Consider the following 14,956-nt stretch of genomic DNA (forward strand, 5'->3'; position numbering starts at 1 on the left):
GACACAGAGCAAGAGCACAACATGAAGCCGAGGTCTACGTGTACACAGATATCTTAGAAAACAACCACCTTAGCAACGTTCATCAGTTACCCCTAGGACACAGGTGGAGAGGAGGGCCAAGGGGGAGGTACTGCTTGACACACTATTTAGACTAGTTTACAGTGAAGGTGTATTTATGTGTTGCTTGAAAATTAGAACTTAAAAACAAACAAACAAACAAAAAAAAAACCCTACAAGGAGTCGGGCACAGTAGCACATGCCTGGAACCCCAGCAGCTCGGGAGGCTAAGGCAGGAGGAGCACAAGTTTGAGCCCAGCCTCACAACTTCAGCAAGACCCTGTCTCAAAATAAAAAATAAAAAGGACAGGAGACGTGGCTCAATGGCTGAGCACCCTTGGGTTCAATTCCCAGTATAAACGAAACAAAACAAAACTATGTGGTCTCATTGTGTGTGTATAAGCATGTCTCAAGTTTATAAATGGAAAATATCTAGACATTAGAACGAAATTTAAAGAAATTTAAGTTTATATCGTACACGCATGAATAATAAGATTTTTTAAATATGTATTAAGCATTCCTTAAAAAAGGCCTATGCCAGGGCTGGGGTGCAGCTCAATGATGGAGCACCTGCCCAGCAGGTTCCAGACCCTGCCAGCTGGGTGTGTCTGCCGTCCCAGCCACTCAGGAGCCCAAGATAGGACAGAGGTCAACCTTGAGACTTTGTCTCAAAAAGCAAAACATCTAAATAAAAGCCCACTCCAACTATTAAGACTTCTCAGCCTGTAGTTTTACAAACCACTTTCTTTTTTGTCATTAGAAAAATGTACACTAAGGCACTTTTCAAGGTCCCCTCTTTGAAGACATTTCCCTAAGGAAGGTCATGCTTAAGTAACAGCCCAGCCCTCTGACTACGCTCCTGACCACCTGGCCTCTGCTCTGGCTACAGCAGGATATTTGCCTCCTTCAAATCAAACGCTAGCAGCTAGCACGGTTACAAACCACACGAGCAGAGAAGCACGTGTCCCCTTCTACTGTATGGATCAGGTCAGCTCTATGAAGCAAACATTCCACAAAATGCTGCAATACAGTATGTACTGTGCAAGCACACAGCTCTCTCTGAGCAGTCATAATTCTGCAGGGTTTGAACACTGTGTTGACATGAGGACATGATGTTGTCTAGTCAGACAGTGTTCCTGAAAATGTGAGACTAACAGCGTGTTCTAGCGGAGAGTCCTGTACTGGAGTGAGATGACCTGTACTGTAAGCCTCTTGCCAATGCAGCTATGAGAACAGCACATTTATTACCCTTATCTACTTCCCAGTTTTTCTTAGTCAACTTGATTAAAATGGATTGTGTGAGAAGCTCTGAGTTGTAAAACAACAGAGGAGAAGGTATTATCATGCCTTTTAAATCATTTTCATTTGGATTATCTATTAATATCTCTCATACTAAAATTATTCTATAATTGTATTTAAAATACTTTAAAATAAAAAATGTTAGAAAACACAAAAAAGATGATCCCATCATTAGGCATCGTACCACCTGTAATCTATGTTCTTTTTTTGTCAAGCTCCTGGGTCTAAATATTAATTTATGTTTAGTCTTTCCTTCCTACTGGTTTTGCAGTAATCAAAGAGGACAGATGGAAGTTCCGAGTCTGCCAAAATGACCCGGGAGGTATTCAGGCTCGCATTCTGCCAAGGTCTCACAGGCACAGGCATCCAAGGGTCAAGGGAAAGCGAGGAAGAAGCACAACAAAGAAATCAATCAAAATAAGCAGGTACTTGAGCTCCTGGGAATAAACTTCAGAAACCCACATACATCTGCCGTGAGGACGAGGGGCTCTGCGACGCTCCTCTGCAGTTAAGCACCACCTAAACACACCTAGAAACGGGGACTCCTTCCACGAGAGTAGAGGACGGGGTGGGAGTCCACGTACTACAGGTAGATAAGTCACTTAGGTTCAATAAAACCAGAAGGAGCTCTTATTCTGCAGGGAAGACATGAGCACTTTGTGAGACTGGGAGTAGAAACCAGGTCGCTATTTTCAAAAGCTACTACAGCTTCAGAAATACCATCAGGAGCAAGCACTGGACCAGAAATGTCACTGACATTCGAGCCTATGGACAGCAATGATTTTTAAAATGAAATTATTTGTAAATACAAATACTTAAGTTCCTGTGGAGTTGTTTTCTATTGCTTTTATTTAGAAAATTGGTGTGACAATTCAAAATTTCCACAAAATTCTTAGTTACAGCCAGTGAGACGGACCAAGCCTATAATCCCAGTGATTTGGGAGGCTGAGGCAAGAGAATCATGAGTTCAAAGCCAGCCTCAGCAACAGCGAGGTGCTAGGTAACTCAGTGAGACCATGTATCTAAATAAAATAGGAATATAGGGCTGGGGATGTGGGTCAGTGGTTGAGTGCCCCTGAGTCCAATCCCCAGGACCAAAAAAAAAAAAAAAAAAAAAAAAAAAAAACTTAGTCACTAAAATACATCCTTTTGTTAGGATAGTCTTAATTTTTTACCAGTCATTCTCCAGAAAGTATATTAATGTACTGAAAGTACCCAGAAAGGTAGAAGATACCTTGTACTGAACTGAATCAACATTGCTTTTTAAATTAACCACATTTAATTACCCTCACATTTTCTGGTGTTTGCTATTAGCAACAGCCGTTCCCTTGGCACCAATTTTATGTCTTGGTTCGTTTTCTGTTGCTATAAATGTATACTATGGACTGTGTAACTTATGTAGGTTTATCCAGCTCTTGAGTCCATGGTCAGAGGCTCAAGGTCAAGGGCCACACCTCTGGTGAGGGCCTTCCTGATGGTGGGAACTCTGTAGAATCTGGAGCGGGGCAGGGCATCATGTGGCAAGTGGGATGCATCAAGAGGCAGAGCCAAAATGGCCTTTCTACAGACCCACCCTCCAAAGAACCTACTAATCCATTAGTCCACTAATGGACAGATCCATTCACCAGGGCGGGGCCTCATGACCCACTCATGCTTAAGGTTCCACCTCTTAATACATCACAATGGGAATGAAATTTCAACAAGTGTTTTAGTGGGGACATTTCATCATAGTAGAAATTATGAAAAAAGATAAATATCACTAGATTACATGTGTGTTTTTAAACACTAGTCTATTCATATGTTTTTATGTGAAAAGTTTCAAGAGAATGATATGTGAGCTTCCGTAGATAATGTAGAAAACTGTAGGATGTTCAAAGAATCATTAAAATTTGGGATTTTCTTTCTTTCTTTTGTAAGATTTGAAGCAACAGTAACCAGCTCATAGAAGGAAAAGAGAACATGCACTATTTTTCTCTCTGGCTCAAATTGTAATTACACTAGGGGCAAAAGAAAAGTGCAAATCATTCACTTAAAGATACACAGTACACACCCAGCCTATGCACAACTCCATGCGGAGCACCAGTGAGGACTCAGGCATGGAGGGCGCCTGTCCTGCGGCTCCGTTGGGTGGGGAGAGGGTGGAATGGAAGCAGTCACACAGGGTTTGACAAAGACGTGAAGCAGCCGGCAGAGAGAGGCAAGGGGCCCACCGCGGCTGTGCGGCTGTGCACTCTGAAACACAGGAAGACTCTGCTGGAGGTCCCGGGTGCATCCCCAGAGGGGTTTAAAGCAGGAGGAGGAGACAGCAAAGGAGGGAGGGTGCTGTTAAGGAGTAATGGAGAGAGGAAAAGAAACTTTGCTAGAAAAACTTCTATTTTCTTCTCAAAATATTTATTAACCAGGAAAAAAATGTGAGTTATTATGATTACTTCCAAATCAAAGATCAAATAGTTTCATTAGTGTGTAGTGCCATTTAAAAATACCCACAGAATTACTCAATGAGATATCACACACTCTTCATTTCACCGTCCAACAGTGAGAGTAGAGACCTGCATAGCATTAATCAAAATTCAAACGACTACTTGCCATAATGAGGAAAATATTCAACTATAAATTATTAAATTATGTAAAAATAAATTGGTCAAAATGCTCTTGCAAACAGTGATGAAACCTATTTTACTTTTGGACAGTCTTTCTGTTGTCAGCATTTCATTAAACGTTCTCTGATTCAATCTTGACCTTATACTGAAAGCTTCATGCCTGGTGGCAATGCCATTAGAAAACGTAACATGATTTTTTTTTTTTTTCAGATTATCAAATAACATTACTGTGTCTCAGGTTAACTTTAACCCGATGCTTATAGGGTTCTCAAAAGTCTTCCAGCTGCAGGGCTGGTTAGGAGCATCATCACACTAAGGTTCTGTGATGAACGTCAGCCAGAGATGAGCGTGTCAAGATCCACCTGGGGTCTGCCAGGAGCAGCCTTCCGGTTGCCAAGTTTAGAAAGTCACCAACTGGTTCTTCAGCATGTTTTATTTGACTTGCAGAGAGGATTTCTTTTAAAATGAGCACCAGCATTTTAACTTTGAGAGATTTTACATAAAGATCCACACTCTCTGCTTCTCTTTGACGATCAAGTGATTCACAAACCATGAGACTAGCCGCCCCTACAGAAAAGGCCAATCCTTTGGAACAGCTGCCTCCTTTAATGAACATGCATTTTTCAGTTTACTACAGCTCCTGCCCTGCTGTTTCTCTCACTTATCCTGGATACCCTATAGGCATTTGAGTTTGCTATATCATCTAATTCTAAAACTCACTGGCTGAATTTTAGATGTTTTAAGAATCCACTTAAAGTTATCTGAACAGTGTTTCCATGAAAGGTATGGTGTGGCTGCCTGACACTCATCTGAGGAATTCTTATAAGAATAAATGAATTCTTTTTTATTTTGCATATTTAAAAAATAGGCAGAGATAAAGACAGAAAATGGTTAAAATCATGGGGAGACTCTGAATTTATACTGACAGGTAGCAAGATACTGTAACTTGCAGGCAAGGAGACATGACTGTTCCGACCAGCAGTCTGCCCGACGGCAGCAGCTTCTCTCACGCAGAGCCTTCTCTGCCTCCCTCCCTGTTAATAACCACAGCGGCACCAGCAGCAGCTCTGCCGAAGGCACACACCCCTTGCTTTCCAGTGCTCTTCATTTAAACCTCCTGGGGGATCCCAGCCCCAGCTTCTCAGCTGCCTTTTGGTTCCAATGAAGGGATTCTGCTAGGGATTTAGCAGTATTCTTGCCACATGAATGCTTTATTAATGTTGTTTAGTGTTGTCAAAATGTGTTCTACGGTAAGTGCCCCACCACGACCCAGAAATGGCTTCACAATAAAGAAAAACAGAAACGACAGGCTCCTTCACCTAAGGCTTCCAAACTCCACTGCACAGCAGACCTGTCTGGACAGCTACAACATGCTCTAGACGGGATGGCTCACGAAGGAAGGACTTCACTTTTCATAGCTCCAAGGGCTGAGAAGTTCAAGGTTGGGGGGCCCTCGGGCTCAATGTCAAGCAAGGGCCACTTCCTGGGTCTCAAGGCCACCCTCACTGGAACCTCACTTGGAGGAGAGCAAGGGGGGGTCTTCCCTAAGTGCCCAATGGCCACACCTCCTAATTCTATTGCCTTAGGGGTTAGAATTTCAACATATGAATTCTGGGAGGACATAAACATTCAGATCAAAGCACTGCACTAACATCTAGAGTGAATCACCAAGCAGAGACAGATACAGAGTATTTTCCATACAAAGCTGGATCACAGAACACTTTCTCAATACTTCTTAGGAACCTCACACTTTGAGAAGCAATGCTTTATTTTTAGCATTAATTTTATCATTCCATGTGACTAATTTTATTTCAAATGTCTAGTGAGTCCTGAAAGGCTTTATCCCTCTACATGAGCTGTCCACAGTAAAGGGCACTCCAGGCCAGGACAGAGCCCACGCACTGTTTCAGGGGGCTGTTTCAAACACTCCCTTTGAAGACTCCATCGGCAAGCCAATGTGCCCACCCAATTCCCAAGTAGAAGGGACACTGGGGTATTTTTACACCCCAAAACACCATTTCTTTGACTATGGGGGAAATCTGACAGTCCCACACCTATAAATGCTATTTCCATCATCCTGGTGAAGTTGGATGCTAATGTTTTTCTTGTTAAAAGATCAGTAAGGCCAATCTGAAAGATACACCAAGAGAGCTACAAGAGTAGTGTTTTCTCATGCCCCCAGACTGTCCCACTGTCAAATCCAGAGTCTGACTTATCTGATCTTCAGATATCTGCCACATAGCCCACATCAGGCACTTAAGAGCTGTGAATAAAAGTCTCACCCAAGACGGTCTCCTGGATGCCATTCATCCAAGAGAGGCTAAAGACACAGACCATAGGACTTCTTTTTTTCCTTTCTCCACTCTCAGAGAACCTGGGGCCTCCCTGGACAGGGAAGCCATAATCGGAATTCCAGAGCCTCTCCAGGGCAGTGTCCCATGTGCCCTGACCTGTGAGACTCTGGCTTTCCACAAGCAGCACAACCAGAAGCAGAGGCCAGCTGAGGAGGACTGCCTGCGCGTCTCTGGCTGGGTTCCTTCACTGCAAACAGGAAGCTGTGCTAAGTAGGCCTGAGGCACTTCACCCTTGCCAGCCATCAGACTGTACCAACTAAGTCATAATTCCTGCCACTCAGTCTCATCTGAGTCATGCACTTATTCATTCATCAAAAAACTCCAGTTAATGCAGAAGACTGGTTGGTCAATCAACAAGCACATACAGAAGTCTACATAAGCACAGAGGAGGACTCGGCTCAGGAAACCCAATGGTAAAGGGCAAGTTAGGGTCCTTTTGCATTAGGAAAGGATACGGTAAGCAAGGAACACCAGAGAGGCATTAACCAAAGCACAGAAGCTAGAGAGAAGATGGCACACATGGTCAGTTCTTAGCAGATGACCTGTAGTGAGAAAATGGAAGGCAAATGGAGAGTTATGTGAGTGGTAACCTCTCAAAACTAGATCCCTAACGTTCTCTTTTCAAGTCAGAACCAGTCTTGCAATTCAGTCTCTCTGACTGTTGGTGACTGGGTGATTGGACTTCTGCATTCCCCAGCATGAAAACACATTTATAAGAATGATAACAGTGACAACAGAAGTAAAACCCTATCGGGCATTTGCCAAGTGCCCTGTGCTCAATGGTGTGCGTGAACCAAGTACATCCGAACACCATGATATTCCCATCAGGTGGAAACATCCTCAGCCCCACTGACAGATGAGGAACGGGGTGGGAGAGAGGAGAGTGAGCAGGTGCAGGCATGAGCCACACAACCTGTGAGTGACCAGCTGGGATGCAAACCCAGAGAGCAGAACTCTTACCCTGGTACTAATGTGACCTTGGAATAAACCGTGCTCTGATTTTCTATCTTGGATTAGTTCTTTGCAGACCATTTTCAAAGTGGATTTTGATTTACACACTGTATGCTCATACTACCTGGGACAAGTCGATCCCCAGAGCTGAGGAGCAGCACAGCATTACCTAGAGAAGGAGGGGAGCAGCAGTGACCTCAAGTGCTGTGGGCAGGGAGGAGGAGAAGCAGATAAGAACTTAAACAAATCCCGAGTGTCTGCTTTTTTCAAGTCCCTTCTTGCAAGCCCAGGGGTTCACGGGCAGAGGGCCCGGTGTGATTCTTGTGTTCATGGGCAGGAGACATTTTCGGAGTCAGCCCCCATTAGTCTGTCTCTGAGCAGCACAAGGATCTGGCAAGGTCTCTCTCCCTCCCTCATCAGGCCACTCAGCATTCCAACCTCCACGGCAAATTGTTTTCATCATCTCCTCTGCTTCCAAACCAACTTCAGATCAGGGCAAAAGACAGGCAGCATTAAGGGAAAGAGGAAACAGGAGGCTGCTGGATCTTTTTTAACTATAACAAACAAAACGTGCGTACAGTGACGTGCGGCCTGACCGTTGGGTCTAATTCCTGCTTTCCAGCTGCGGCTTCCTTCTCGAGACAGCATAAAACAATTCAACGCATCATGAGGTGCCAAAGGGCGGTCTTCTAACCCAGCGAAAACTCAAGAGTCTAATTCAGTGGCCAACTTTTTCCTTCAAAAGAGGATAGTAAATAGAGAAAATCATAACCCATTCTGCTAGATAAAAGCACATACCTGAGAAAAATGTCTAGCCAAAGACAGTAAGATATAGAAATCTATAATTTCACATTTGCAAAAAAAAAAAAAAAAAAAAAAAAAAAAAAAAAAACTTTCCTTTTTAGGAAATAAGAGCAATAAAACAGATTATCTGGAGTTAACTTCTCAAAAGCATACAAGATACGTTTTGATTTTGGCTCAGATCTAAGACAGGCTTGTGTTTGGAATGTGATGCTCGTGCGAAAGACCCGAGAACCCTCGACGAGCCGGCCTAGAGGAGTAATAACGGCAGATACTCCAAGAAAAAGCTGCTCCTCCACAGACAACTTCAAAAAGAAGGGTTGGGGAAAGAGAAAACAAATATGAGTGGGGGAAAAAAAGCACAGAACAGGGCATATTAAGTAGCCACATTTCCCATATCAGCAGCACTCCAAGCTGCTAGCTGATTCTAACAGGTACTTGCAATCCTTTTATTTCTGCTTCTCCTTCTGTGAATCTTAAAAATCTTCCAGCTTCATATCTGAAGCAAGCCCCTGACTTCATAAAATTATTTATTTCACACAAAAAAAAGCATTAAAAAAAGATTCATTTAACTCAAAGACCTATGTGTGGCGTGGTGACAGAATCTTGTGGATTTGGCTTAACTTGCTCTTTCAGGGGGCCATCTTCTCCTTCCAGGGTGAGCCCGAGTGTGAGCACATGCTGTTGGTAAGACTAGTCACGAGACAACCATGCCTCCAACTGCACATTCTCTTCTTCAAAGGAATGTTAACCAACTTCCTTTTCCCCACTCAGACCTTCTTTGACCACCTCCTGTGCGATGGCCTTTGACTGGACAGTTTCACTGGAGCCAGTGGAAAGCTGGAAAATGAGACATCCTCTCCGTGCCCGGGAGTATATCACAATGAGCCTTGTGTCATGTCAGTGGTGAAATGATAAACTAGACAACTCTCTCGAGTTTGTCAGAATAATAACATAATGATATAAACATTGATGAATGTTCAAATATAGGTAGATGAATATTCAAATGACTTTCAAAATATGCCATCTGGAAGAAATTAGAAAATAATGAATCATTCATGAATAAATGAATGAGTTAAGCTAAATCTTTATGGAATTTTTCAAATGGCAGGGAAGGTGCAGAAGGTTTACCCTTATCCCAGCACCTTAACACAATAATAATGATCCATCTTAAATTTCTAAAATTTCTAATGGATAAAATTAATTCTAAATGAGATCGACTGTAGGACTAAAATTCATGACTGTATGAGTAGTTTGTTCTCTCTCCTGTACAATTACCAAGGGACTTTTATCAATATATATGTATCAGAATGTGTAAGTGAATCATTCAACTATTTTTCAGTGGAGAATTCAGAATTCAATACACCATTCTGATGGGCACACAAAATGTCAAAAAAATAGTTCATACTATTTAGGAACACACCTCTAAATATGGAGCCATGTTCCTTGAAAGAAAAACAATCCACTATTCCACTAACACAAAATTTGTGAAAGTGTTCCTTATGAAAATAAAGGTGATTTTATTCACCTTTATGTTATATATAGTACAAGTCTTTCAAACACAAAAATCCTGAAGAAAACACAGTTTTTAAAATGTTTTAGGCTTATCTACATAATCATGGATATAACAAAAATGCATAATTATTACAAAAGTGAAATACTGTTTCCTCCTCTGAACTCAACTGGCTAAATGCTACCTGACATTTAACTGCACGGTTCCCTTCCCACCTGCCCCCCTGCACTCCCCAGGCCCTGGGGGCAGGAGTGTGACTACGTCATCTTCCACTTGTCCCTGTGTCTTTGATCCTCCCCGAGTTGAGGCACGGGCACTCCACCAGGTGCCTGCTGGCCAGCAGCCCTACCCACCCTCCTCTTGTGAGGGCAGATGACAACACTGAGGAGTAAATGCACACTGGTGACAAAATTCACCTTCATTAATAGAAAAAGTGGAATATAAATTCTAGGAGATTATTGTGGTTCCACCTTCTAAATTATATTCAAAAGACACGCTTTCTATTGTCATTGACATTCATCCGGAACCCACAGAAGTGAAGCAAGAAATACGTTTCACAGAAAGCTCCCTATGCAGTTGTCTGAGAACAAATACTAGAGAACCCCGCACGGTGAGCTTCGAGCCCAGAACAGAGACTGAAAGACGGAGGCACAGTAAAGCCGGTGAGAACTGTGGGAAACACACTCTTCCCATTTCTCCTTTCTTGACATGGAAGTCATTTAAAATACAAGTAATGCACAAGCCTGAGCACATTCCAGGAGGCGCAGAACATTCCATGACACACGGGTTAAAGTCGAGAAGAGAGCCAACGTGGAACACTGTGGCTTCGTGATTCATTTCTTACTCATTAGCACGGGGGAAGCACCCACCTGGGCCCACCACTGTGCACTGTGCTAGGTCACGCAGGGACACAGGGAAAGGGAAGCCATGGTTCTGTTCTTAAAGAGTCCCACGTATTAGGAAGGCAAGGCTTAACAAACACCAACAGAAAGGCAGACCCAGACTCCAACTGCGGGGCTGTTTTAAAAGCTTGACTGCTATATCGGATCAAAAAGGACACTGTGGGAAGAACTAGAGGTAACATCATCAAAGAGAGGGTCTTTTTAAATTTTTTTAGATGTTTACAGACCTTATATTAGTCATTTATTTATATGTGGTGCTGAGAATCAAACTCAGTACCTCATGCATGCGAGGAAAACACTCTAACCACTGAGCACAACCCCAGCCCAAGAAGGATCCTGAACAATAAATATAACCCTAAGGAACAAGTAGTTTATTTCAGCAAGGGAAAATATGTGAAACAACTGAATGAGAATGCTCTCATCAAGTCTGTATCAAAATTATAGTTTTGACATATAGAAATGAGTTATTTCCTTAAAATTAATTGTAAGTCCCAGAACAGTTCCAGATTGAGCTTATTTCTCAAGAATCATTATGGATAGGCACCTCCTTCTACTCCCAACATTCCCAAATTGAACCATAATTGGGTGGTCATCTTATAATGAGCTACCTCAGCAGAGAATACTTGACATTCTTTCATTTAATAAAGATTACTTTGTTTAAACATCATAAGGAAGGATGTTTGCTAACATTTGTCCTTGATTCCTTTATGAAGATTACTGGTTTTCTATATTATCAAGGATACACCACAATTATCAGGGATGCAAGTGTCTCTTTGGATTAAGGGTACAAAGACCTGCCCCCTTAAGCGGATTTCACTTTTAGCATCTAAATTAAAGCTAGAACTCAGAGTTCTCCTGATGAGAAACTTCTTCAGTCCCCAATTAACACTATAATCAAAAAACATTTTGGGGGTAACATGCAGGATAGTGCTAGGCTGAATAAAGTCAGATGTGGGGAATGGGGTACAAAAATGTCTAAAATACAGCCTGGGCTCTCCAGCAGTTTACGACAGCCTAACTGTACATCCACCCACCTCTCCATCGCCTACCGACGGCCATTACCAGAACAGCGCACACTAGGTACAAGCGAGGAATGCAGGCAGGCGGTGTATGCACTCGGGGTTGCATCTGGTTACATATGATTATTTTCATATAAAAAGAAACCCAAAGCCAGTGGAGGGGTGCCACGGTGTCACTGATGACCCGGGCTCCCTCCCCTCTCACAACTCCACACTGGTCCTCGCCACTGCCAAGGCTGGGCTCCCTCGGCCCATCCTCTGGGTGGAGGTAGGAAGGAGAAGGAAGCACCCAAGAGGGGGCGGTGCAGGTTTTCCCAGACACCCCCAGAGGATTTCACTTCCATCTCATTTGACAGAATCTTCACAGAAAGTCACTCTTACTGCAAAGGAGGCTGGGAAAGAGTCTGGCCTTTTCCTCATCCACGGGGAAAGCTCAGCTCCACGGTTCAGAGTCAGACAAAGGAAGCCACCGTGTTCTTTCCTATCTGCTCATAAATGAATCAATTCAACAAATATGTAGAGCATCACTACGTGCCAGGCAACTGTGTTAGGTGCTGGGGATAGAATAAAGCAAAGAAAAAAGACTAGTTTTCATGAAACTTAGAACCAGGAATGCAAAATAGTTGTAATTAAGACAACCATGAAAGGAAAACAAAGGCCGTGTGGGCACTGCCAGCCTTGGCAAATGCCTGGGTTGTACCTGTCACCTCAGCCAAGCCCAGGAAAAGGAAGCAGAGGCGGTGGGAGGGGGAGGAGTCCGGAGGAAGGAGGACCGGAGTATGTGACCTCTCAGGAGCCGAAAACTAGGCTAAGGCGCCTGCCACAGAGGAGCCTGTGGAGAGCTGGAAGAGGGCTCCCTCACCTCGTTCTAAGGACAACGTGACCCTGCGGCAGGAGGAGGCAGCAGGATGCGTGATCAGATACGCCTCCCGGCCCGATCACCTGGGTGGAGAGCAAGAGTGGGCTAGAGTCGGGCAACAGGGAGGGCAGCCCCATGACGGCCCTCGCCAGGCTCCTCACCGAGGCCTCTGGAGGGCTGCTTTTAGTATGCACCCTAGGTCAAGAGCACCCGATGCAGCACATGCATCAAGGTCTTGAACATCTGCCCGCGAGCATGCCTACATTACCTGCTTACGAGGTGCTGCCTCTGTTGGCCTGCATATAAAAAGGCCTATGGAAGGACGGGGGCTGCCAGCCACCTGGAAATATAAACATGGCTCGTGTCCCAACTGCACCTCATAACTTCTTTCACCTGCTGGGATCCCAAGTATGTCTCCCAAGGTCTGAGTCCCTGCAAGACAACTGGCACAATTACCAGGATCCCAGGCAGGTGAGAGGTGCCTCAGCCCCTGTGGGCAGGGGGGCAGGGGGCCCATCCTGTGGCCACCAAGCAGCATGAGATTTGGTCCATTAGCATGGGATAGGGAAACAGTCTGAGGAGGCACACGCGGCCCCTGGGGCCGAGGGAAGGGTGTTCCTTACAGCTCTGAAGCAGGAGCCAACGTGACTTTGCAAGAGACTGCCAAGATGGAGGAGTTGCAAGATAAGGAAGAGGCCTTGGAAGCTGGAGTACGATCACTGGAGGAGGATCTCCGTACCCTGGAAAGATCAGCCTCAGAAGAGGAGGAGGAGGAGGAGGATGAAGAGTAACACCTGCAAGCCCAGCCAGCGGTAGTGAAGAAAATGAAACAACCAAATCCACCACGTTCCTTCTGTCAAGCAGAGGTGGTGAACTTGGGAAATAATTCAGTCAGAAGTCAGGAGAGCCCCTGGCCACTTTGTTGTTACGCTTGTGAAATTCAGGGGTGGATGGCAATATGTATAGTGCCCTAAAAATGGAGGGGTTAGTACCCCTCCTCAACAGCAGAGGTTACAAAGCAGTCAAGACCACAGAGACATTTAGAGGGGTCAAGAGAGTCCAGGTGTGCTAGGAGCCGGCGAGGACAAGAGACTTCAGGAGGTGCTAGGGCCTGTTACCTATGAGGGTGAACCGGAAACAAGCCCTCACCTTAGAGGCAGGCACCTCTACTATCCAGTGCTGGCTACACTGATGCTACTGATGGCTCTAGCCATGGACAAGCACTTGTAAGGATGGTGGTGACTATCGAGCCAGAGACAAGACACTATGTGGCTTGATAGTGATACAGGACAAAGTAGCCAGTGAGCTGAGCTACATCTGGATGACACAGCAAATGAAGCACCCCCACAGCTGTGCAGTGTATCGGAGGCGAGTTCTGTGGCAAGAGCTCTGAGATCTAGGTCACTGGACAGGTGACTGTAAGACATGTTACTGGCCTTCCCCGACCCCACAAGCCCAGGGAATGATGAAGCAGGTGGCATTGAAGCAGGTGGTATTACAAAATCACACTGCACTTGATTTGTTAATAGCAGCACAGGGAGGGGTATGTGCCATGCTTAGTATTGTGTGTGTGTGTGTGTGTGTGTGTGTGTGTGTGTGTGTGTGTTCCAGATCACCAAGAGAACATTGGTATGGCTTTAGCACATAGGACTTCTGAAGTTGCAGCCATACAACAACCGACTGGCGATTCTTGGCACAAACGATAGGCTATTCTAGGCATCACCCAGTGACGGTGTTTCGTATTTCCAGGCAGTGGGGCTTGTCTTCTGGCTGTATGTCGTTGCGGCTTTTATATGGCCATTGTGGCCTGTGGACACAGAGCAATGCCTCCTTGCTAAGGGATCACTGTGGAAGATTGACCATGCAGATGACATGGTGAGGAACACTAAAGGGATGGCCCACAGAGCAGGCCAAGATGGCCACAGTGAGGCTCCCTTGCTGAGGCTTCCAGCAAGCTCTTTCTTAGTATGGAGCCAAAGTTATAAGCCCCCTGATTCAGCATATGTACTCGTGGTCATGAACGTCCGCTTGCAAGCATGCACTCACGATGCAGCCTGTTGGTGTCGTGCCATCTTTGTCTGGCCTACATATAAAAAAGGCTTTTGAGCCAGGCATAGTGGCACATGCCTATAATCCCAGTGACTCGGAGGTTGAGGCAGGAGAACTACAAGTTCAAGATTAGCCTCAGCAACTTAATGAGACCCTGTCTCAAAGACTGAGCTCAGGATATAGTTCAGTGACAAAGCATCCCTGAGTTCAATCCCCAGCATCCAAAGTAAACGAGTAAGTGAAAGTTTAAAAGGCCTCTGGGATGACGTGGGGCTGCTGCCGCCCAGAATGAAACACGACTACTGTCCCAACGATGCCGCCGTCTCCTTTCACCTGCCAGGATCACAGGTCTGCTTCCCAGGGTCTCAGCCCCTGCAGGACAGGCCAAAGTCACCTGGGAAGACTTCTGCAGACGTCCAGACACAATGACTTGGGATGGCGCTGTGTGGTTTGAAAGACACATGATATTCAGGAGGAAGAGGACAAAACAGGAAAAATCAAGGATGATACACAGGGTGGATGCTAAATATGATCATTTTGTTATACGTGATT

General features: G+C 44.8%; 1 protein-coding gene across 4 annotated transcripts in view; it reads right to left on the minus strand.

Annotated features, from left to right (window-relative positions):
• The window catches only part of LEKR1 (leucine, glutamate and lysine rich 1), a 200,321-nt gene that overhangs the window by 110,094 nt on the left and 75,271 nt on the right, over positions 1–14,956 (minus strand). The gene's annotated exons all lie outside the window — the stretch shown is intronic.

This window comes from Sciurus vulgaris (genome assembly GCF_902686455.1).
Source record: "Sciurus vulgaris genome assembly, chromosome: 10".
Lineage (NCBI taxonomy): Eukaryota > Metazoa > Chordata > Mammalia > Rodentia > Sciuridae > Sciurus > Sciurus vulgaris.